This window comes from Pelobates fuscus, chromosome 2 (assembly GCF_036172605.1).
Source record: "Pelobates fuscus isolate aPelFus1 chromosome 2, aPelFus1.pri, whole genome shotgun sequence".
Classification (NCBI taxonomy): domain Eukaryota; kingdom Metazoa; phylum Chordata; class Amphibia; order Anura; family Pelobatidae; genus Pelobates; species Pelobates fuscus.
In genome coordinates, this window is record NC_086318.1 from 353,818,725 (window position 1) to 353,840,706 (window position 21,982).

At 42.9% G+C, this 21,982-nt stretch overlaps 26 non-coding genes across 26 annotated transcripts; all 26 read right to left on the reverse strand.

The window, feature by feature from the left end:
* Positions 1 to 358: 358 nt before the first annotated feature.
* LOC134592315 (U4 spliceosomal RNA) lies at positions 359 to 499 on the reverse strand. Its single transcript, XR_010088959.1, has one exon. It is a non-coding gene; the product is annotated as a U4 spliceosomal RNA (small nuclear RNA).
* A 900-nt stretch (positions 500 to 1,399) lies between these two features.
* Positions 1,400 to 1,566, reverse strand: LOC134590638 (U1 spliceosomal RNA). Its single transcript, XR_010087532.1, has one exon. It is a non-coding gene; the product is annotated as a U1 spliceosomal RNA (small nuclear RNA).
* A 471-nt stretch (positions 1,567 to 2,037) lies between these two features.
* On the reverse strand, positions 2,038 to 2,178 carry LOC134592316 (U4 spliceosomal RNA). The gene has a single exon (XR_010088960.1). It is a non-coding gene; the product is annotated as a U4 spliceosomal RNA (small nuclear RNA).
* An 899-nt stretch (positions 2,179 to 3,077) lies between these two features.
* Positions 3,078 to 3,244, reverse strand: LOC134590291 (U1 spliceosomal RNA). The gene has a single exon (XR_010087237.1). It is a non-coding gene; the product is annotated as a U1 spliceosomal RNA (small nuclear RNA).
* A 478-nt stretch (positions 3,245 to 3,722) lies between these two features.
* Positions 3,723 to 3,863, reverse strand: LOC134592814 (U4 spliceosomal RNA). The gene has a single exon (XR_010089386.1). It is a non-coding gene; the product is annotated as a U4 spliceosomal RNA (small nuclear RNA).
* Positions 3,864 to 4,762: 899 nt separating this feature from the next.
* On the reverse strand, positions 4,763 to 4,929 carry LOC134590294 (U1 spliceosomal RNA). Its single transcript, XR_010087238.1, has one exon. It is a non-coding gene; the product is annotated as a U1 spliceosomal RNA (small nuclear RNA).
* A 478-nt stretch (positions 4,930 to 5,407) lies between these two features.
* LOC134592317 (U4 spliceosomal RNA) lies at positions 5,408 to 5,548 on the reverse strand. Its single transcript, XR_010088961.1, has one exon. It is a non-coding gene; the product is annotated as a U4 spliceosomal RNA (small nuclear RNA).
* Positions 5,549 to 6,447: 899 nt separating this feature from the next.
* Positions 6,448 to 6,614, reverse strand: LOC134590295 (U1 spliceosomal RNA). The gene has a single exon (XR_010087239.1). It is a non-coding gene; the product is annotated as a U1 spliceosomal RNA (small nuclear RNA).
* Positions 6,615 to 7,093: 479 nt separating this feature from the next.
* On the reverse strand, positions 7,094 to 7,234 carry LOC134592815 (U4 spliceosomal RNA). Its single transcript, XR_010089387.1, has one exon. It is a non-coding gene; the product is annotated as a U4 spliceosomal RNA (small nuclear RNA).
* Positions 7,235 to 8,132: 898 nt separating this feature from the next.
* LOC134590507 (U1 spliceosomal RNA) lies at positions 8,133 to 8,299 on the reverse strand. The gene has a single exon (XR_010087419.1). It is a non-coding gene; the product is annotated as a U1 spliceosomal RNA (small nuclear RNA).
* Positions 8,300 to 8,768: 469 nt separating this feature from the next.
* Positions 8,769 to 8,909, reverse strand: LOC134591970 (U4 spliceosomal RNA). Its single transcript, XR_010088663.1, has one exon. It is a non-coding gene; the product is annotated as a U4 spliceosomal RNA (small nuclear RNA).
* Positions 8,910 to 9,808: 899 nt separating this feature from the next.
* On the reverse strand, positions 9,809 to 9,976 carry LOC134591465 (U1 spliceosomal RNA). The gene has a single exon (XR_010088241.1). It is a non-coding gene; the product is annotated as a U1 spliceosomal RNA (small nuclear RNA).
* Positions 9,977 to 10,455: 479 nt separating this feature from the next.
* On the reverse strand, positions 10,456 to 10,596 carry LOC134592319 (U4 spliceosomal RNA). The gene has a single exon (XR_010088962.1). It is a non-coding gene; the product is annotated as a U4 spliceosomal RNA (small nuclear RNA).
* An 899-nt stretch (positions 10,597 to 11,495) lies between these two features.
* On the reverse strand, positions 11,496 to 11,662 carry LOC134590508 (U1 spliceosomal RNA). The gene has a single exon (XR_010087420.1). It is a non-coding gene; the product is annotated as a U1 spliceosomal RNA (small nuclear RNA).
* Positions 11,663 to 12,139: 477 nt separating this feature from the next.
* LOC134593601 (U4 spliceosomal RNA) lies at positions 12,140 to 12,280 on the reverse strand. The gene has a single exon (XR_010090059.1). It is a non-coding gene; the product is annotated as a U4 spliceosomal RNA (small nuclear RNA).
* An 899-nt stretch (positions 12,281 to 13,179) lies between these two features.
* On the reverse strand, positions 13,180 to 13,346 carry LOC134590851 (U1 spliceosomal RNA). The gene has a single exon (XR_010087715.1). It is a non-coding gene; the product is annotated as a U1 spliceosomal RNA (small nuclear RNA).
* Positions 13,347 to 13,824: 478 nt separating this feature from the next.
* On the reverse strand, positions 13,825 to 13,965 carry LOC134592320 (U4 spliceosomal RNA). Its single transcript, XR_010088963.1, has one exon. It is a non-coding gene; the product is annotated as a U4 spliceosomal RNA (small nuclear RNA).
* Positions 13,966 to 14,864: 899 nt separating this feature from the next.
* LOC134590296 (U1 spliceosomal RNA) lies at positions 14,865 to 15,031 on the reverse strand. Its single transcript, XR_010087240.1, has one exon. It is a non-coding gene; the product is annotated as a U1 spliceosomal RNA (small nuclear RNA).
* A 478-nt stretch (positions 15,032 to 15,509) lies between these two features.
* Positions 15,510 to 15,650, reverse strand: LOC134592321 (U4 spliceosomal RNA). Its single transcript, XR_010088964.1, has one exon. It is a non-coding gene; the product is annotated as a U4 spliceosomal RNA (small nuclear RNA).
* Positions 15,651 to 16,549: 899 nt separating this feature from the next.
* On the reverse strand, positions 16,550 to 16,716 carry LOC134590297 (U1 spliceosomal RNA). Its single transcript, XR_010087241.1, has one exon. It is a non-coding gene; the product is annotated as a U1 spliceosomal RNA (small nuclear RNA).
* A 478-nt stretch (positions 16,717 to 17,194) lies between these two features.
* Positions 17,195 to 17,335, reverse strand: LOC134592322 (U4 spliceosomal RNA). Its single transcript, XR_010088965.1, has one exon. It is a non-coding gene; the product is annotated as a U4 spliceosomal RNA (small nuclear RNA).
* Positions 17,336 to 18,234: 899 nt separating this feature from the next.
* Positions 18,235 to 18,401, reverse strand: LOC134591427 (U1 spliceosomal RNA). The gene has a single exon (XR_010088208.1). It is a non-coding gene; the product is annotated as a U1 spliceosomal RNA (small nuclear RNA).
* A 477-nt stretch (positions 18,402 to 18,878) lies between these two features.
* LOC134592323 (U4 spliceosomal RNA) lies at positions 18,879 to 19,019 on the reverse strand. Its single transcript, XR_010088966.1, has one exon. It is a non-coding gene; the product is annotated as a U4 spliceosomal RNA (small nuclear RNA).
* Positions 19,020 to 19,918: 899 nt separating this feature from the next.
* Positions 19,919 to 20,085, reverse strand: LOC134591284 (U1 spliceosomal RNA). Its single transcript, XR_010088085.1, has one exon. It is a non-coding gene; the product is annotated as a U1 spliceosomal RNA (small nuclear RNA).
* A 478-nt stretch (positions 20,086 to 20,563) lies between these two features.
* LOC134592324 (U4 spliceosomal RNA) lies at positions 20,564 to 20,704 on the reverse strand. The gene has a single exon (XR_010088967.1). It is a non-coding gene; the product is annotated as a U4 spliceosomal RNA (small nuclear RNA).
* Positions 20,705 to 21,603: 899 nt separating this feature from the next.
* Positions 21,604 to 21,770, reverse strand: LOC134591429 (U1 spliceosomal RNA). Its single transcript, XR_010088209.1, has one exon. It is a non-coding gene; the product is annotated as a U1 spliceosomal RNA (small nuclear RNA).
* Between the last annotated feature and the right edge of the window lie 212 nt (positions 21,771 to 21,982).

Consider the following 21,982-nt stretch of genomic DNA (forward strand, 5'->3'; position numbering starts at 1 on the left):
AGAAGGCTACAAAAGATTACCAAACCTCGTGGCTGATCGTTGTTTTCCTTAGCTACCAGTAATTTTAGTGCCTTCAGGTGGTTAGGTGTGAATAATTGAGCTGGATTCAGGGTGCGAAGGAGCAATTTGCATAAAGGCAAATGCTAGGCCAATGAGCCGAAGGATGGGAATTCGTAGCATGTAGTGAGAATAGTGTGCTGCCGGAAACAAGTGAATTCAGTGGGAGAGAAAGGTAAAAGGGAAATGCTAAGAAGCCAGCGAAAGGAATGGTGCAACAGAGCTCAGGAAGAAACGGGAGTCACGTAAGACACGCCCTAGACATGGGACGCCTTAAACTTTTATTAAACCAATCTTTCAGTCTCCTTAGAGCCTGTCAAAAATTGCCAATGCTGACTGTATTTCAAGTCATCATGGCGGGGTATTGGGTAAAGTTTTCAATTAGCAATAATCACGCCTCGGATTGACCTCATGGGCTACGATACTGCCACTGCGCAAAGCTAGCTGTTCAAGTGGGCCAGCTTTTAAGAGCTACCACGTAAGGACACTTTAAGACAGCGGTGAGAAAAAGTTCATGACCATAAGCCATTGCAAAGGATTGTGGGAGGCAATATTCTAATTAGGCCCGCTTCCTCCTACAGGGAAGCTTAAACCCCAACAAATTCCTCGGTCTTCTTATATGGCATCTTGGAATGGTTCCAAACCTATAACAGAGAGTGAGGGCAACCATATCTTGCAGCAAACCTTGTACAATTTTTTTTTCTCTCTTTGGAAACAGTTTTGCCAAGATTCTACTACAGCAGCCATTAGGCAGAGTACACAATCCGCTGGTCTACGTTCGTCCCCAAAGTCACACATTTCATGACTCCATCGATAGGAATGACCCTTGCCTAGCACCTGTCTTCTCTTCATCCACACTCAACAGGGCTGAAAGAACATTTGTGGTGGCTTTTTCAAAATTCCATGGTGTTCATTAGTAAGTGCTAGCGACCACCCAGCTATTCCTAAGGTTTGGTCTGATTGTCTCAAGCGGCAATTCACTGCCTTGATCCAGAAAATCTTTTTTTCCCAGAAATTCAATCAAACGTTACGTTCTGTTGGAAGACGTAATATAGGTCTCCAATTCTTTATTTCTTCCATTGCATTGAAGCATACAATAAATCAAAAGAAGTCAGGATAAAAAAATGATGAAAAAAAAGCTGAAAAGTTAAAATAAAAAGTGAAATTCTGGCTTAAAACTGGTCTCCAGAAAACATAGATAATAAAAATGATCAAGCCTAGGAAATGATTGTCGCTGCCTGCTTGATGTGGAAAGTAAGAGCCAAAGAAGACGGGTGCCGTGGCTGAAATTATCCTTCATCAGAATTGGTGAAGTTCTCTATTTTTGTCAAACAAGCAAACACAGGGGAAAGCGCGAACGCAGTCCCCCACTACCATAAATTATGCAGTCGAGTTTCCCACATTTGAGGAAATCGCAGAGGTCAACTGGTACGGAGTGCAATGAACCAGCCTCACTCTGGGAGAGCCACCTTAGGGATCATGGCTATTGCTCCCCTACCAGGTAAGTATGACATGACGGGTACATTCAAAGGCACGCCCGCTGGGAAGCCTTTCCTTTAGGCTGTGGTGAAATAATAAAGCAAGTTTAAAAAAAAAAAAAGCAAATAAATAATCCAAATGATAGAAGGCTACAAAAGATTACCAAACCTCGTGGCTGATCGTTGTTTTCCTTAGCTACCAGTAATTTTAGTGCCTTCAGGTGGTTAGGTGTGAATAATTGAGCTGGATTCAGGGTGCGAAGGAGCAATTTGCATAAAGGCAAATGCTAGGCCAATGAGCCGAAGGATGGGAATTCGTAGCATGTAGTGAGAATAGTGTGCTGCCGGAAACAAGTGGATTCAGTGGGAGAGAAAGGTAAAAGGGAAATGCAAGGAAGCCAGCGGAAGGAATGGTGCAACAGAGCTCAGGAAGAAACGGGAGTCACGTAAGACACGCCCTAGACATGGGGCGCCTTAAACTTTTATTAAACCAATCTTTCAGTCTCCTTAGAGCCTGTCAAAAATTGCCAATGCTGACTGTATTTCAAGTCATCATGGCGGGGTATTGGGTAAAGTTTTCAATTAGCAATAATCACGCCTCGGATTGACCTCATGGGCTACGATACTGCCACTGCGCAAAGCTAGCTGTTCAAGTGGGCCAGCTTTTAAGAGCTACCACGTAAGGACACTTTAAGACAGCGGTGAGAAAAAGTTCATGACCATAAGCCATTGCAAAGGATTGTGGGAGGCAATATTCTAATTAGGCCCGCTTCCTCCTACAGGGAAGCTTAAGCCCCAACAAATTCCTCGGTCTTCTTATATGGCATCTTGGAATGGTTCCAAACCTATAACAGAGAGTGAGGGCAACCATATCTTGCAGCAAACCTTGTACAATTTTTTTTCTCTCTTTGGAAACAGTTTTGCCAAGATTCTACTACAGCAGCCATTAGGCAGAGTACACAATCCGCTGGTCTACGTTCGTCCCCAAAGTCACACATTTCATGACTCCATCGATAGGAATGACCCTTGCCTAGCACCTGTCTTCTCTTCATCCACACTCAACAGGGCTGAAAGAACATTTGTGGTGGCTTTTTCAAAATTCCATGGTGTTCATTAGTAAGTGCTAGCGACCACCCAGCTATTCCTAAGGTTTGGTCTGATTGTCTCAAGCGGCAATTCACTGCCTTGATCCAGAAAATCTTTTTTTCCCAGAAATTCAATCAAACGTTACGTTCTGTTGGAAGACGTAATATAGGTCTCCAATTCTTTATTTCTTCCATTGCATTGAAGCATACAATAAATCAAAAGAAGTCAGGATAAAAAAATGATGAAAAAAAAGCTGAAAAGTTAAAATAAAAAGTGAAATTCTGGCTTAAAACTGGTCTTCAGAAAACATGGATAATAAAAATGATCAAGCCTAGGAAATGATTGTTGCTGCCTGCTTGACGTGGAAAGTAAGAGCCAAAGAAGACGGGTGCCGTGGCTGAAATTATCCTTCATCATAATTGGTGAAGTTCTCTATTTTTGTCAAACAAGCAAACACAGGGGAAAGCGCGAACGCAGTCCCCCACTGCCATAAATTATGCAGTCGAGTTTCCCACATTTGAGGAAATCGCAGAGGTCAACTGGTACGGAGTGCAATGAACCAGCCTCACTCTGGGAGAGCCACCTTAGGGATCATGGCTATTGCTCCCCTGCCAGGTAAGTATGACATGACGGGTACATTCAAAGGCACGCCCGCTGGGAAGCCTTTCCTTTAGGCTGTGGTGAAATAATAAAGCAAGTTAAAAAAAAAAAAAAAAGAAGAGCAAATAAATAATCCAAATGATAGAAGGCTACAAAAGATTACCAAACCTCGTGGCTGATCGTTGTTTTCCTTAGCTACCAGTAATTTTAGTGCCTTCAGGTGGTTAGGTGTGAATAATTGAGCTGGATTCAGGGTGCGAAGGAGCAATTTGCATAAAGGCAAATGCTAGGCCAATGAGCCGAAGGATGGGAATTCGTAGCATGTAGTGAGAATAGTGTGCTGCCGGAAACAAGTGGATTCAGTGGGAGAGAAAGGTAAAAGGGAAATGCAAGGAAGCCAGCGGAAGGAATGGTGCAACAGAGCTCAGGAAGAAACAGGAGTCACGTAAGACACGCCCTAGACATGGGGCGCCATAAACTTTTTTTAAACCAATCTTTCAGTCTCCTTAGAGCCTGTCAAAAATTGCCAATGCTGACTGTATTTCAAGTCATCATGGCGGGGTATTGGGTAAAGTTTTCAATTAGCAATAATCACGCCTCGGATTGACCTCATGGGCTACGATACTGCCACTGCGCAAAGTTAACTGTTCAAGTGGGCCAGCTTTTAAGAGCTACCACGTAAGGACACTTTAAGACAGCGGTGAGAAAAAGTTCATGACCATAAGCCATTGCAAAGGATTGTGGGAGGCAATATTCTAATTAGGCCCGCTTCCTCCTACAGGGAAGCTTAAACCCCAACAAATTCCTCGGTCTTCTTATATGGCATCTTGGAATGGTTCCAAACCTATAACAGAGAGTGAGGGCAACCATATCTTGCAGCAAACCTTGTACAATTTTTTTTCTCTCTTTGGAAACAGTTTTGCCAAGATTCTACTACAGCAGCCATTAGGCAGAGTACACAATCCGCTGGTCTACGTTCGTCCCCAAAGTCACACATTTCATGACTCCATCGATAGGAATGACCCTTGCCTAGCACCTGTCTTCTCTTCATCCACACTCAACAGGGCTGAAAGAACATTTGTGGTGGCTTTTTCAAAATTCCATGGTGTTCATTAGTAAGTGCTAGCGACCACCCAGCTATTCCTAAGGTTTGGTCTGATTGTCTCAAGCGGCAATTCACTGCCTTGATCCAGAAAATCTTTTTTTCCCAGAAATTCAATCAAACGTTACGTTCTGTTGGAAGACGTAATATAGGTCTCCAATTCTTTATTTCTTCCATTGCATTGAAGCATACAATAAATCAAAAGAAGTCAGGATAAAAAAATGATGAAAAAAAAGCTGAAAAGTTAAAATAAAAAGTGAAATTCTGGCTTAAAACTGGTCTCCAGAAAACATAGATAATAAAAATGATCAAGCCTAGGAAATGATTGTCGCTGCCTGCTTGATGTGGAAAGTAAGAGCCAAAGAAGACGGGTGCCGTGGCTGAAATTATCCTTCATCAGAATTGGTAAAGTTCTCTATTTTTGTCAAACAAGCAAACACAGGGGAAAGCGCGAACGCAGTCCCCCACTGCCATAAATTATGCAGTCGAGTTTCCCACATTTGAGGAAATCGCAGAGGTCAACTGGTACGGAGTGCAATGAACCAGCCTCACTCTGGGAGAGCCACCTTAGGGATCATGGCTATTGCTCCCCTGCCAGGTAAGTATGACATGACGGGTACATTCAAAGGCACGCCCGCTGGGAAGCCTTTCCTTTAGGCTGTGGTGAAATAATAAAGCAAGTTAAAAAAAAAAAAAAAAGAAGAGCAAATAAATAATCCAAATGATAGAAGGCTACAAAAGATTACCAAACCTCGTGGCTGATCGTTGTTTTCCTTAGCTACCAGTAATTTTAGTGCCTTCAGGTGGTTAGGTGTGAATAATTGAGCTGGATTCAGGGTGCGAAGGAGCAATTTGCATAAAGGCAAATGCTAGGCCAATGAGCCGAAGGATGGGAATTCGTAGCATGTAGTGAGAATAGTGTGCTGCCGGAAACAAGTGGATTCAGTGGGAGAGAAAGGTAAAAGGGAAATGCAAGGAAGCCAGCGGAAGGAATGGTGCAACAGAGCTCAGGAAGAAACGGGAGTCACGTAAGACACGCCCTAGACATGGGGCGCCTTAAACTTTTATTAAACCAATCTTTCAGTCTCCTTAGAGCCTGTCAAAAATTGCCAATGCTGACTGTATTTCAAGTCATCATGGCGGGGTATTGGGTAAAGTTTTCAATTAGCAATAATCACGCCTCGGATTGACCTCATGGGCTACGATACTGCCACTGCGCAAAGCTAGCTGTTCAAGTGGGCCAGCTTTTAAGAGCTACCACGTAAGGACACTTTAAGACAGCGGTGAGAAAAAGTTCATGACCATAAGCCATTGCAAAGGATTGTGGGAGGCAATATTCTAATTAGGCCCGCTTCCTCCTACAGGGAAGCTTAAACCCCAACAAATTCCTCGGTCTTCTTATATGGCATCTTGGAATGGTTCCAAACCTATAACAGAGAGTGAGGGCAACCATATCTTGCAGCAAACCTTGTACAATTTTTTTTCTCTCTTTGGAAACAGTTTTGCCAAGATTCTACTACAGCAGCCATTAGGCAGAGTACACAATCCGCTGGTCTACGTTCGTCCCCAAAGTCACACATTTCATGACTCCATCGATAGGAATGACCCTTGCCTAGCACCTGTCTTCTCTTCATCCACACTCAACAGGGCTGAAAGAACATTTGTGGTGGCTTTTTCAAAATTCCATGGTGTTCATTAGTAAGTGCTAGCGACCACCCAGCTATTCCTAAGGTTTGGTCTGATTGTCTCAAGTGGCAATTCACTGCCTTGATCCAGAAAATCTTTTTTTCCCAGAAATTCAATCAAACGTTACGTTCTGTTGGAAGACGTAATATAGGTCTCCAATTCTTTATTTCTTCCATTGCATTGAAGCATACAATAAATCAAAAGAAGTCAGGATAAAAAAATGATGAAAAAAAAGCTGAAAAGTTAAAATAAAAAGTGAAATTCTGGCTTAAAACTGGTCTCCAGAAAACATAGATAATAAAAATGATCAAGCCTAGGAAATGATTGTCGCTGCCTGCTTGATGTGGAAAGTAAGAGCCAAAGAAGACGGGTGCCGTGGCTGAAATTATCCTTCATCAGAATTGGTGAAGTTCTCTATTTTTGTCAAACAAGCAAACACAGGGGAAAGCGCGAACGCAGTCCCCCACTGCCATAAATTATGCAGTCGAGTTTCCCACATTTGAGGAAATCGCAGAGGTCAACTGGTACGGAGTGCAATGAACCAGCCTCACTCTGGGAGAGCCACCTTAGGGATCATGGCTATTGCTCCCCTGCCAGGTAAGTATGACATGATGGGTACATTCAAAGGCACGCCCGCTGGGAAGCCTTTCCTTTAGGCTGTGGTGAAATAATAAAGCAAGTTAAAAAAAAAAAAAAAAAGAAGAGCAAATAAATAATCCAAATGATAGAAGGCTACAAAAGATTACCAAACCTCGTGGCTGATCGTTGTTTTCCTTAGCTACCAGTAATTTTAGTGCCTTCAGGTGGTTAGGTGTGAATAATTGAGCTGGATTCAGGGTGCGAAGGAGCAATTTGCATAAAGGCAAATGCTAGGCCAATGAGCCGAAGGATGGGAATTCGTAGCATGTAGTGAGAATAGTGTGCTGCCGGAAACAAGTGGATTCAGTGGGAGAGAAAGGTAAAAGGGAAATGCAAGGAAGCCAGCGGAAGGAATGGTGCAACAGAGCTCAGGAAGAAATGGGAGTCACGTAAGACACGCCCTAGACATGGGGCGCCATAAACTTTTTTTAAACCAATCTTTCAGTCTCCTTAGAGCCTGTCAAAAATTGCCAATGCTGACTGTATTTCAAGTCATCATGGCGGGGTATTGGGTAAAGTTTTCAATTAGCAATAATCACGCCTCGGATTGACCTCATGGGCTACGATACTGCCACTGCGCAAAGTTAACTGTTCAAGTGGGCCAGCTTTTAAGAGCTACCACGTAAAGACACTTTAAGACAGCGGTGAGAAAAAGTTCATGACCATAAGCCATTGCAAAGGATTGTGGGAGGCAATATTCTAATTAGGCCTGCTTCCTCCTACAGGGAAGCTTAAACCCCAACAAATTCCTCGGTCTTATTATATGGCATCTTGGAATGGTTCCAAACCTATAACAGAGAGTGAGGGCAACCATATCTTGCAGCAAACCTTGTACAATTTTTTTTCTCTCTTTGGAAACAGTTTTGCCAAGATTCTACTACAGCAGCCATTAGGCAGAGTACACAATCCGCTGGTCTACGTTCGTCCCCAAAGTCACACATTTCATGACTCCATCGATAGGAATGACCCTTGCCTAGCACCTGTCTTCTCTTCATCCACACTCAACAGGGCTGAAAGAACATTTGTGGTGGCTTTTTCAAAATTCCATGGTGTTCATTAGTAAGTGCTAGCGACCACCCAGCTATTCCTAAGGTTTGGTCTGATTGTCTCAAGCGGCAATTCACTGCCTTGATCCAGAAAATCTTTTTTTCCCAGAAATTCAATCAAACGTTACGTTCTGTTGGAAGACGTAATATAGGTCTCCAATTCTTTATTTCTTCCATTGCATTGAAGCATACAATAAATCAAAAGAAGTCAGGATAAAAAAATGATGAAAAAAAAGCTGAAAAGTTAAAATAAAAAGTGAAATTCTGTCTTAAAACTGGTCTCCAGAAAACATAGATAATAAAAATGATAAAGCCTAGGAAATGATTGTCGCTGCCTGCTTGATGTGGAAAGTAAGAGCCAAAGAAGACGGGTGCCGTGGCTGAAATTATCCTTCATCAGAATTGGTGAAGTTCTCTATTTTTGTCAAACAACAAACACAGGGGAAAGCGCGAACGCAGTCCCCCACTACCATAAATTATGCAGTCGAGTTTCCCACATTTGAGGAAATCACAGAGGTCAACTGGTACGGAGTGCAATGAACCAGCCTCACTCTGGGAGAGCCACCTTAGGGATCATGGCTATTGCTCCCCTGCCAGGTAAGTATGACATGACGGGTACATTCAAAGACACGCCCGCTGGGAAGCCTTTCCTTTAGGCTGTGGTGAAATAATAAAGCAAGTTAAAAAAAGAAGAGCAAATAAATAATCCAAATGATAGAAGGCTACAAAAGATTACCAAACCTCGTGGCTGATCGTTGTTTTCCTTAGCTACCAGTAATTTTAGTGCCTTCAGGTGGTTAGGTGTGAATAATTGAGCTGGATTCAGGGTGCGAAGGAGCAATTTGCATAAAGGCAAATGCTAGGCCAATGAGCCGAAGGATGGGAATTCGTAGCATGTAGTGAGAATAGTGTGCTGCCGGAAACAAGTGGATTCAGTGGGAGAGAAAGGTAAAAGGGAAATGCAAGGAAGCCAGCGGAAGGAATGGTGCAACAGAGCTCAGGAAGAAACGGGAGTCACGTAAGACACGCCCTAGACATGGGGCGCCATAAACTTTTTTTAAACCAATCTTTCAGTCTCCTTAGAGCCTGTCAAAAATTGCCAATGCTGACTGTATTTCAAGTCATCATGGCGGGGTATTGGGTAAAGTTTTCAATTAGCAATAATCACGCCTCGGATTGACCTCATGGGCTACGATACTGCCCCTGCGCAAAGTTAACTGTTCAAGTGGGCCAGCTTTTAAGAGCTACCACGTAAGGACACTTTAAGACAGCGGTGAGAAAAAGTTCATGACCATAAGCCATTGCAAAGGATTGTGGGAGGCAATATTCTAATTAGAACCGCTTCCTCCTACAGGGAAGCTTAAACCCCAACAAATTCCTCGGTCTTCTTATATGGCATCTTGGAATGGTTCCAAACCTATAACAGAGAGTGAGGGCAACCATATCTTGCAGCAAACCTTGTACAATTTTTTTTCTCTCTTTGGAAACAGTTTTGCCAAGATTCTACTACAGCAGCCATTAGGCAGAGTACACAATCCGCTGGTCTACGTTCGTCCCCAAAGTCACACATTTCATGACTCCATCGATAGGAATGACCCTTGCCTAGCACCTGTCTTCTCTTCATCCACACTCAACAGGGCTGAAAGAACATTTGTGGTGGCTTTTTCAAAATTCCATGGTGTTCATTAGTAAGTGCTAGCGACCACCCAGCTATTCCTAAGGTTTGGTCTGATTGTCTCAAGTGGCAATTCACTGCCTTGATCCAGAAAATCTTTTTTTCCCAGAAATTCAATCAAACGTTACGTTCTGTTGGAAGACGTAATATAGGTCTCCAATTCTTTATTTCTTCCATTGCATTGAAGCATACAATAAATCAAAAGAAGTCAGGATAAAAAAATGATGAAAAAAAAGCTGAAAAGTTAAAATAAAAAGTGAAATTCTGGCTTAAAACTGGTCTCCAGAAAACATAGATAATAAAAATGATCAAGCCTAGGAAATGATTGTCGCTGCCTGCTTGATGTGGAAAGTAAGAGCCAAAGAAGACGGGTGCCGTGGCTGAAATTATCCTTCATCAGAATTGGTGAAGTTCTCTATTTTTGTCAAACAAGCAAACACAGGGGAAATCGCGAACGCAGTCCCTCACTGCCATAAATTATGCAGTCGATTTTTCCCACATTTGAGGAAATCGCAGAGGTCAACTGGTACGGAGTGCAATGAACCAGCCTCACTCTGGGAGAGCCACCTTAGGGATCATGGCTATTGCTCCCCTGCCAGGTAAGTATGACATGACGGGTACATTCAAAGGCACGCCCGCTGGGAAGCCTTTCCTTTAGGCTGTGGTGAAATAATAAAGCAAGTTAAAAAAAAAAAAAAAAAGAAGAGCAAATAAATAATCCAAATGATAGAAGGCTACAAAAGATTACCAAACCTCGTGGCTGATCGTTGTTTTCCTTAGCTACCAGTAATTTTAGTGCCTTCAGGTGGTTAGGTGTGAATAATTGAGCTGGATTCAGGGTGCGAAGGAGCAATTTGCATAAAGGCAAATGCTAGGCCAATGAGCCGAAGGATGGGAATTCGTAGCATGTAGTGAGAATAGTGTGCTGCCGGAAACAAGTGGATTCAGTGGGAGAGAAAGGTAAAAGGGAAATGCAAGGAAGCCAGCGGAAGGAATGGTGCAACAGAGCTCAGGAAGAAACGGGAGTCACGTAAGACACGCCCTAGACATGGGGCGCCTTAAACTTTTATTAAACCAATCTTTCAGTCTCCTTAGAGCCTGTCAAAAATTGCCAATGCTGACTGTATTTCAAGTCATCATGGCGGGGTATTGGGTAAAGTTTTCAATTAGCAATAATCACGCCTCGGATTGACCTCATGGGCTACGATACTGCCACTGCGCAAAGCTAGCTGTTCAAGTGGGCCAGCTTTTAAGAGCTACCACGTAAGGACACTTTAAGACAGCGGTGAGAAAAAGTTCATGACCATAAGCCATTGCAAAGGATTGTGGGAGGCAATATTCTAATTAGGCCCGCTTCCTCCTACAGGGAAGCTTAAACCCCAACAAATTCCTCGGTCTTCTTATATGGCATCTTGGAATGGTTCCAAACCTATAACAGAGAGTGAGGGCAACCATATCTTGCAGCAAACCTTGTACAATTTTTTTTCTCTCTTTGGAAACAGTTTTGCCAAGATTCTACTACAGCAGCCATTAGGCAGAGTACACAATCCGCTGGTCTACGTTCGTCCCCAAAGTCACACATTTCATGACTCCATCGATAGGAATGACCCTTGCCTAGCACCTGTCTTCTCTTCATCCACACTCAACAGGGCTGAAAGAACATTTGTGGTGGCTTTTTCAAAATTCCATGGTGTTCATTAGTAAGTGCTAGCGACCACCCAGCTATTCCTAAGGTTTGGTCTGATTGTCTCAAGCGGCAATTCACTGCCTTGATCCAGAAAATCTTTTTTTCCCAGAAATTCAATCAAACGTTACGTTCTGTTGGAAGACGTAATATAGGTCTCCAATTCTTTATTTCTTCCATTGCATTGAAGCATACAATAAATCAAAAGAAGTCAGGATAAAAAAATGATGAAAAAAAAGCTGAAAAGTTAAAATAAAAAGTGAAATTCTGTCTTAAAACTGGTCTCCAGAAAACATAGATAATAAAAATGATCAAGCCTAGGAAATGATTGTCGCTGCCTGCTTGATGTGGAAAGTAAGAGCCAAAGAAGACGGGTGCCGTGGCTGAAATTATCCTTCATCAGAATTGGTGAAGTTCTCTATTTTTGTCAAACAAGCAAACACAGGGGAAAGCGCGAACGCAGTCCCCCACTACCATAAATTATGCAGTCGAGTTTCCCACATTTGAGGAAATCACAGAGGTCAACTGGTACGGAGTGCAATGAACCAGCCTCACTCTGGGAGAGCCACCTTAGGGATCATGGCTATTGCTCCCCTGCCAGGTAAGTATGACATGACGGGTACATTCAAAGGCACGCCCACTGGGAAGCCTTTCCTTTAGGCTGTGGTGAAATAATAAAGCAAGTTAAAAAAAAAAAAAAAGAAGAGCAAATAAATAATCCAAATGATAGAAGGCTACAAAAGATTACCAAACCTCGTGGCTGATCATTGTTTTCCTTAGCTACCAGTAATTTTAGTGCCTTCAGGTGGTTAGGTGTGAATAATTGAGCTGGATTCAGGGTGCGAAGGAGCAATTTGCATAAAGGCAAATGCTAGGCCAATGAGCCGAAGGATGGGAATTCGTAGCATGTAGTGAGAATAGTGTGCTGCCGGAAACAAGTGGATTCAGTGGGAGAGAAAGGTAAAAGGGAAATGCAAGGAAGCCAGCGGAAGGAATGGTGCAACAGAGCTCAGGAAGAAACGGGAGTCACGTAAGACACGCCCTAGACATGGGGCGCCATAAACTTTTTTTAAACCAATCTTTCAGTCTCCTTAGAGCCTGTCAAAAATTGCCAATGCTGACTGTATTTCAAGTCATCATGGCGGGGTATTGGGTAACGTTTTCAATTAGCAATAATCACGCCTCGGATTGACCTCATGGGCTACGATACTGCCACTGCGCAAAGTTAACTGTTCAAGTGGGCCAGCTTTTAAGAGCTACCACGTAAGGACACTTTAAGACAGCGGTGAGAAAAAGTTCATGACCATAAGCCATTGCAAAGGATTGTGGGAGGCAATATTCTAATTAGGCCCGCTTCCTCCTACAGGGAAGCTTAAACCCCAACAAATTCCTCGGTCTTCTTATATGGCATCTTGGAATGGTTCCAAACCTATAACAGAGAGTGAGGGCAACCATATCTTGCAGCAAACCTTGTACAATTTTTTTTCTCTCTTTGGAAACAGTTTTGCCAAGATTCTACTACAGCAGCCATTAGGCAGAGTACACAATCCGCTGGTCTACGTTCGTCCCCAAAGTCACACATTTCATGACTCCATCGATAGGAATGACCCTTGCCTAGCACCTGTCTTCTCTTCATCCACACTCAACAGGGCTGAAAGAACATTTGTGGTGGCTTTTTCAAAATTCCATGGTGTTCATTAGTAAGTGCTAGCGACCACCCAGCTATTCCTAAGGTTTGGTCTGATTGTCTCAAGCGGCAATTCACTGCCTTGATCCAGAAAATCTTTTTTTCCCAGAAATTCAATCAAACGTTACGTTCTGTTGGAAGACGTAATATAGGTCTCCAATTCTTTATTTCTTCCATTGCATTGAAGCATACAATAAATCAAAAGAAGTCAGGATAAAAAAATGATGAAAAAAAAGCTGAAAAGTTAAAATAAAAAGTGAAATTCTGGCTTAAAACTGGTCTCCAGAAAACATAGATAATAAAAATGATCAAGCCTAGGAAATGATTGTCGCTGCCTGCTTGATGTGGAAAGTAAGAGCCAAAGAAGACGGGTGCCGTGGCTGAAATTATCCTTCATCAGAATTGGTAAAGTTCTCTATTTTTGTCAAACAAGCAAACACAGGGGAAAGCGCGAACGCAGTCCCCCACTGCCATAAATTATGCAGTCGAGTTTCCCACATTTGAGGAAATCGCAGAGGTCAACTGGTACGGAGTGCAATGAACCAGCCTCACTCTGGGAGAGCCACCTTAGGGATCATGGCTATTGCTCCCCTGCCAGGTATGTATGACATGACGGGTACATTCAAAGGCACGCCCGCTGGGAAGCCTTTCCTTTAGGCTGTGGTGAAATAATAAAGCAAGTTAAAAAAAAAAAAAAAAGAAGAGCAAATAAATAATCCAAATGATAGAAGGCTACAAAAGATTACCAAACCTCGTGGCTGATCGTTGTTTTCCTTAGCTACCAGTAATTTTAGTGCCTTCAGGTGGTTAGGTGTGAATAATTGAGCTGGATTCAGGGTGCGAAGGAGTAATTTGCATAAAGGCAAATGCTAGGCCAATGAGCCGAAGGATGGGAATTCGTAGCATGTAGTGAGAATAGTGTGCTGCCGGAAACAAGTGGATTCAGTGGGAGAGAAAGGTAAAAGGGAAATGCAAGGAAGCCAGCGGAAGGAATGGTGCAACAGAGCTCAGGAAGAAACGGGAGTCACGTAAGACACGCCCTAGACATGGGGCGCCTTAAACTTTTATTAAACCAATCTTTCAGTCTCCTTAGAGCCTGTCAAAAATTGCCAATGCTGACTGTATTTCAAGTCATCATGGCGGGGTATTGGGTAAAGTTTTCAATTAGCAATAATCACGCCTCGGATTGACCTCATGGGCTACGATACTGCCACTGCGCAAAGCTAGCTGTTCAAGTGGGCCAGCTTTTAAGAGCTACCACGTAAGGACACTTTAAGACAGCGGTGAGAAAAAGTTCATGACCATAAGCCATTGCAAAGGATTGTGGGAGGCAATATTCTAATTAGGCCCGCTTCCTCCTACAGGGAAGCTTAAACCCCAACAAATTCCTCGGTCTTCTTATATGGCATCTTGGAATGGTTCCAAACCTATAACAGAGAGTGAGGGCAACCATATCTTGCAGCAAACCTTGTACAATTTTTTTTCTCTCTTTGGAAACAGTTTTGCCAAGATTCTACTACAGCAGCCATTAGGCAGAGTACACAATCCGCTGGTCTACGTTCGTCCCCAAAGTCACACATTTCATGACTCCATCGATAGGAATGACCCTTGCCTAGCACCTGTCTTCTCTTCATCCACACTCAACAGGGCTGAAAGAACATTTGTGGTGGCTTTTTCAAAATTCCATGGTGTTCATTAGTAAGTGCTAGCGACCACCCAGCTATTCCTAAGGTTTGGTCTGATTGTCTCAAGTGGCAATTCACTGCCTTGATCCAGAAAATCTTTTTTTCCCAGAAATTCAATCAAACGTTACGTTCTGTTGGAAGACGTAATATAGGTCTCCAATTCTTTATTTCTTCCATTGCATTGAAGCATACAATAAATCAAAAGAAGTCAGGATAAAAAAATGATGAAAAAAAAGCTGAAAAGTTAAAATAAAAAGTGAAATTCTGGCTTAAAACTGGTCTCCAGAAAACATAGATAATAAAAATGATCAAGCCTAGGAAATGATTGTCGCTGCCTGCTTGATGTGGAAAGTAAGAGCCAAAGAAGACGGGTGCCGTGGCTGAAATTATCCTTCATCAGAATTGGTGAAGTTCTCTATTTTTGTCAAACAAGCAAACACAGGGGAAAGCGCGAACGCAGTCCCCCACTGCCATAAATTATGCAGTCGAGTTTCCCACATTTGAGGAAATCGCAGAGGTCAACTGGTACGGAGTGCAATGAACCAGCCTCACTCTGGGAGAGCCACCTTAGGGATCATGGCTATTGCTCCCCTGCCAGGTAAGTATGACATGACGGGTACATTCAAAGGCACGCCCGCTGGGAAGCCTTTCCTTTAGGCTGTGGTGAAATAATAAAGCAAGTTAAAAAAAAAAAAAAAAGAAGAGCAAATAAATAATCCAAATGATAGAAGGCTACAAAAGATTACCAAACCTCGTGGCTGATCGTTGTTTTCCTTAGCTACCAGTAATTTTAGTGCCTTCAGGTGGTTAGGTGTGAATAATTGAGCTGGATTCAGGGTGCGAAGGAGCAATTTGCATAAAGGCAAATGCTAGGCCAATGAGCCGAAGGATGGGAATTCGTAGCATGTAGTGAGAATAGTGTGCTGCCGGAAACAAGTGGATTCAGTGGGAGAGAAAGGTAAAAGGGAAATGCAAGGAAGCCAGCGGAAGGAATGGTGCAACAGAGCTCAGGAAGAAACGGGAGTCACGTAAGACACGCCCTAGACATGGGGCGCCTTAAACTTTTATTAAACCAATCTTTCAGTCTCCTTAGAGCCTGTCAAAAATTGCCAATGCTGACTGTATTTCAAGTCATCATGGCGGGGTATTGGGTAAAGTTTTCAATTAGCAATAATCACGCCTCGGATTGACCTCATGGGCTACGATACTGCCACTGCGCAAAGCTAGCTGTTCAAGTGGGCCAGCTTTTAAGAGCTACCACGTAAGGACACTTTAAGACAGCGGTGAGAAAAAGTTCATGACCATAAGCCATTGCAAAGGATTGTGGGAGGCAATATTCTAATTAGGCCCGCTTCCTCCTACAGGGAAGCTTAAACCCCAACAAATTCCTCGGTCTTCTTATATGGCATCTTGGAATGGTTCCAAACCTATAACAGAGAGTGAGGGCAACCATATCTTGCAGCAAACCTTGTACAATTTTTTTTCTCTCTTTGGAAACAGTTTTGCCAAGATTCTACTACAGCAGCCATTAGGCAGAGTACACAATCCGCTGGTCTACGTTCGTCCCCAAAGTCACACATTTCATGACTCCATCGATAGGAATGACCCTTGCCTAGCACCTGTCTTCTCTTCATCCACACTCAACAGGGCTGAAAGAACATTTGTGGTGGCTTTTTCAAAATTCCATGGTGTTCATTAGTAAGTGCTAGCGACCACCCAGCTATTCCTAAGGTTTGGTCTGATTGTCTCAAGCGGCAATTCACTGCCTTGATCCAGAAAATCTTTTTTTCCCAGAAATTCAATCAAACGTTACGTTCTGTTGGAAGACGTAATATAGGTCTCCAATTCTTTATTTCTTCCATTGCATTGAAGCATACAATAAATCAAAAGAAGTCAGGATAAAAAAATGATTGAAAAAAAGCTGAAAAGTTAAAATAAAAAGTGAAATTCTGGCTTAAAACTGGTCTCCAGAAAACATAGATAATAAAAATGATCAAGCCTAGGAAATGATTGTCGCTGCCTGCTTGATGTGGAAAGTAAGAGCCAAAGAAGACGGGTGCCGTGGCTTAAATTATCCTTCATCAGAATTGGTGAAGTTCTCTATTTTTGTCAAACAAGCAAACACAGGGGAAAGCGCGAACGCAGTCCCCCACTGCCATAAATTATGCAGTCGAGTTTCCCACATTTGAGGAAATCGCAGAGGTCAACTGGTACGGAGTGCAATGAACCAGCCTCACTCTGGGAGAGCCACCTTAGGGATCATGGCTATTGCTCCCCTGCCAGGTAAGTATGACATGACGGGTACATTCAAAGGCACGCCCGCTGGGAAGCCTTTCCTTTAGGCTGTGGTGAAATAATAAAGCAAGTTAAAAAAAAAAAAAAAAGAAGAGCAAATAAATAATCCAAATGATAGAAGGCTACAAAAGATTACCAAACCTCGTGGCTGATCGTTGTTTTCCTTAGCTACCAGTAATTTTAGTGCCTTCAGGTGGTTAGGTGTGAATAATTGAGCTGGATTCAGGGTGCGAAGGAGCAATTTGCATAAAGGCAAATGCTAGGCCAATGAGCCGAAGGATGGGAATTCGTAGCATGTAGTGAGAATAGTGTGCTGCCGGAAACAAGTGGATTCAGTGGGAGAGAAAGGTAAAAGGGAAATGCAAGGAAGCCAGCGGAAGGAATGGTGCAACAGAGCTCAGGAAGAAACGGGAGTCACGTAAGACACGCCCTAGACATGGGGCGCCTTAAACTTTTATTAAACCAATCTTTCAGTCTCCTTAGAGCCTGTCAAAAATTGCCAATGCTGACTGTATTTCAAGTCATCATGGCGGGGTATTGGGTAAAGTTTTCAATTAGCAATAATCACGCCTCGGATTGACCTCATGGGCTACGATACTGCCACTGCGCAAAGCTAGCTGTTCAAGTGGGCCAGCTTTTAAGAGCTACCACGTAAGGACACTTTAAGACAGCGGTGAGAAAAAGTTCATGACCATAAGCCATTGCAAAGGATTGTGGGAGGCAATATTCTAATTAGGCCCGCTTCCTCCTACAGGGAAGCTTAAACCCCAACAAATTCCTCGGTCTTCTTATATGGCATCTTGGAATGGTTCCAAACCTATAACAGAGAGTGAGGGCAACCATATCTTGCAGCAAACCTTGTACAATTTTTTTTCTCTCTTTGGAAACAGTTTTGCCAAGATTCTACTACAGCAGCCATTAGGCAGAGTACACAATCCGCTGGTCTACGTTCGTCCCCAAAGTCACACATTTCATGACTCCATCGATAGGAATGACCCTTGCCTAGCACCTGTCTTCTCTTCATCCACACTCAACAGGGCTGAAAGAACATTTGTGGTGGCTTTTTCAAAATTCCATGGTGTTCATTAGTAAGTGCTAGCGACCACCCAGCTATTCCTAAGGTTTGGTCTGATTGTCTCAAGCGGCAATTCACTGCCTTGATCCAGAAAATCTTTTTTTCCCAGAAATTCAATCAAACGTTACGTTCTGTTGGAAGACGTAATATAGGTCTCCAATTCTTTATTTCTTCCATTGCATTGAAGCATACAATAAATCAAAAGAAGTCAGGATAAAAAAATGATGAAAAAAAAGCTGAAAAGTTAAAATAAAAAGTGAAATTCTGTCTTAAAACTGGTCTCCAGAAAACATAGATAATAAAAATGATCAAGCCTAGGAAATGATTGTCGCTGCCTGCTTGATGTGGAAAGTAAGAGCCAAAGAAGACGGGTGCCGTGGCTGAAATTATCCTTCATCAGAATTGGTGAAGTTCTCTATTTTTGTCAAACAAGCAAACACAGGGGAAAGCGCGAACGCAGTCCCACACTGCCATAAATTATGCAGTCGAGTTTCCCACATTTGAGGAAATCGCAGAGGTCAACTGGTACGGAGTGCAATGAACCAGCCTCACTTTGGGAGAGCCACCTTAGGGATCATGGCTATTGCTCCCCTGCCAGGTAAGTATGACATGATGGGTACATTTAAAGGCACGCCCGCTGGGAAGCCTTTCCTTTAGGCTGTGGTGAAATAATAAAGCAAGTTAAAAAAAAAAAAAAAGAAGAGCAAATAAATAATCCAAATGATAGAAGGCTACAAAAGATTACCAAACCTCGTGGCTGATCGTTGTTTTCCTTAGCTACCAGTAATTTTAGTGCCTTCAGGTGGTTAGGTGTGAATAATTGAGCTGGATTCAGGGTGCGAAGGAGCAATTTGCATAAAGGCAAATGCTAGGCCAATGAGCCGAAGGATGGGAATTCGTAGCATGTAGTGAGAATAGTGTGCTGCCGGAAACAAGTGGATTCAGTGGGAGAGAAAGGTAAAAGGGAAATGCAAGGAAGCCAGCGGAAGGAATGGTGCAACAGAGCTCAGGAAGAAACGGGAGTCACGTAAGACACGCCCTAGACATGGGGCGCCTTAAACTTTTATTAAACCAATCTTTCAGTCTCCTTAGAGCCTGTCAAAAATTGCCAATGCTGACTGTATTTCAAGTCATCATGGCGGGGTATTGGGTAAAGTTTTCAATTAGCAATAATCACGCCTCGGATTGACCTCATGGGCTACGATACTGCCACTGCGCAAAGCTAGCTGTTCAAGTGGGCCAGCTTTTAAGAGCTACCACGTAAGGACACTTTAAGACAGCGGTGAGAAAAAGTTCATGACCATAAGCCATTGCAAAGGATTGTGGGAGGCAATATTCTAATTAGGCCCGCTTCCTCCTACAGGGAAGCTTAAACCCCAACAAATTCCTCGGTCTTCTTATATGGCATCTTGGAATGGTTCCAAACCTATAACAGAGAGTGAGGGCAACCATATCTTGCAGCAAACCTTGTACAATTTTTTTTCTCTCTTTGGAAACAGTTTTGCCAAGATTCTACTACAGCAGCCATTAGGCAGAGTACACAATCCGCTGGTCTACGTTCGTCCCCAAAGTCACACATTTCATGACTCCATCGATAGGAATGACCCTTGCCTAGCACCTGTCTTCTCTTCATCCACACTCAACAGGGCTGAAAGAACATTTGTGGTGGCTTTTTCAAAATTCCATGGTGTTCATTAGTAAGTGCTAGCGACCACCCAGCTATTCCTAAGGTTTGGTCTGATTGTCTCAAGCGGCAATTCACTGCCTTGATCCAGAAAATCTTTTTTTCCCAGAAATTCAATCAAACGTTACGTTCTGTTGGAAGACGTAATATAGGTCTCCAATTCTTTATTTCTTCCATTGCATTGAAGCATACAATAAATCAAAAGAAGTCAGGATAAAAAAATGATGAAAAAAAAGCTGAAAAGTTAAAATAAAAAGTGAAATTCTGGCTTAAAACTGGTCTCCAGAAAACATAGATAATAAAAATGATCAAGCCTAGGAAATGATTGTCGCTGCCTGCTTGATGTGGAAAGTAAGAGCCAAAGAAGACGGGTGCCGTGGCTGAAATTATCCTTCATCAGAATTGGTGAAGTTCTCTATTTTTGTCAAACAAGCAAACACAGGGGAAAGCGCGAACGCAGTCCCCCACTGCCATAAATTATGCAGTCAAGTTTCCCACATTTGAGGAAATCGCAGAGGTCAACTGGTACGGAGTGCAATGAACGAGCCTCACTCTGGGAGAGCCACCTTAGGGATCATGGCTATTGCTCCCCTGCCAGGTAAGTATGACATGACGGGTACATTCAAAGGCACGCCCGCTGGGAAGCCTTTCCTTTAGGCTGTGGTGAAATAATAAAGCAAGTTAAAAAAAAAAAAAAAAGAAGAGCAAATAAATAATCCAAATGATAGAAGGCTACAAAAGATTACCAAACCTCGTGGCTGATCGTTGTTTTCCTTAGCTACCAGTAATTTTAGTGCCTTCAGGTGGTTAGGTGTGAATAATTGAGCTGGATTCAGGGTGCGAAGGAGCAATTTGCATAAAGGCAAATGCTAGGCCAATGAGCCGAAGGATGGGAATTCGTAGCATGTAGTGAGAATAGTGTGCTGCCGGAAACAAGTGGATTCAGTGGGAGAGAAAGGTAAAAGGGAAATGCAAGGAAGCCAGCGGAAGGAATGGTGCAACAGAGCTCAGGAAGAAACGGGAGTCACGTAAGACACGCCCTAGACATGGGGCGCCTTAAACTTTTATTAAACCAATCTTTCAGTCTCCTTAGAGCCTGTCAAAAATTGCCAATGCTGACTGTATTTCAAGTCATCATGGCGGGGTATTGGGTAAAGTTTTCAATTAGCAATAATCACGCCTCGGATTGACCTCATGGGCTACGATACTGCCACTGCGCAAAGCTAGCTGTTCAAGTGGGCCAGCTTTTAAGAGCTACCACGTAAGGACACTTTAAGACAGCGGTGAGAAAAAGTTCATGACCATAAGCCATTGCAAAGGATTGTGGGAGGCAATATTCTAATTAGGCCCGCTTCCTCCTACAGGGAAGCTTAAACCCCAACAAATTCCTCGGTCTTCTTATATGGCATCTTGGAATGGTTCCAAACCTATAACAGAGAGTGAGGGCAACCATATCTTGCAGCAAACCTTGTACAATTTTTTTTCTCTCTTTGGAAACAGTTTTGCCAAGATTCTACTACAGCAGCCATTAGGCAGAGTACACAATCCGCTGGTCTACGTTCGTCCCCAAAGTCACACATTTCATGACTCCATCGATAGGAATGACCCTTGCCTAGCACCTGTCTTCTCTTCATCCACACTCAACAGGGCTGAAAGAACATTTGTGGTGGCTTTTTCAAAATTCCATGGTGTTCATTAGTAAGTGCTAGCGACCACCCAGCTATTCCTAAGGTTTGGTCTGATTGTCTCAAGCGGCAATTCACTGCCTTGATCCAGAAAATCTTTTTTTCCCAGAAATTCAATCAAACGTTACGTTCTGTTGGAAGACGTAATATAGGTCTCCAATTCTTTATTTCTTCCATTGCATTGAAGCATACAATAAATCAAAAGAAGTCAGGATAAAAAAATGATGAAAAAAAAGCTGAAAAGTTAAAATAAAAAGTGAAATTCTGTCTTAAAACTGGTCTCCAGAAAACATAGATAATAAAAATGATCAAGCCTAGGAAATGATTGTCGCTGCCTGCTTGATGTGGAAAGTAAGAGCCAAAGAAGACGGGTGCCGTGGCTGAAATTATCCTTCATCAGAATTGGTGAAGTTCTCTATTTTTGTCAAACAAGCAAACACAGGGGAAAGCGCGAACGCAGTCCCACACTGCCATAAATTATGCAGTCGAGTTTCCCACATTTGAGGAAATCGCAGAGGTCAACTGGTACGGAGTGCAATGAACCAGCCTCACTTTGGGAGAGCCACCTTAGGGATCATGGCTATTGCTCCCCTGCCAGGTAAGTATGACATGATGGGTACATTTAAAGGCACGCCCGCTGGGAAGCCTTTCCTTTAGGCTGTGGTGAAATAATAAAGCAAGTTAAAAAAAAAAAAAAAAGAAGAGCAAATAAATAATCCAAATGATAGAAGGCTACAAAAGATTACCAAACCTCGTGGCTGATCGTTGTTTTCCTTAGCTACCAGTAATTTTAGTGCCTTCAGGTGGTTAGGTGTGAA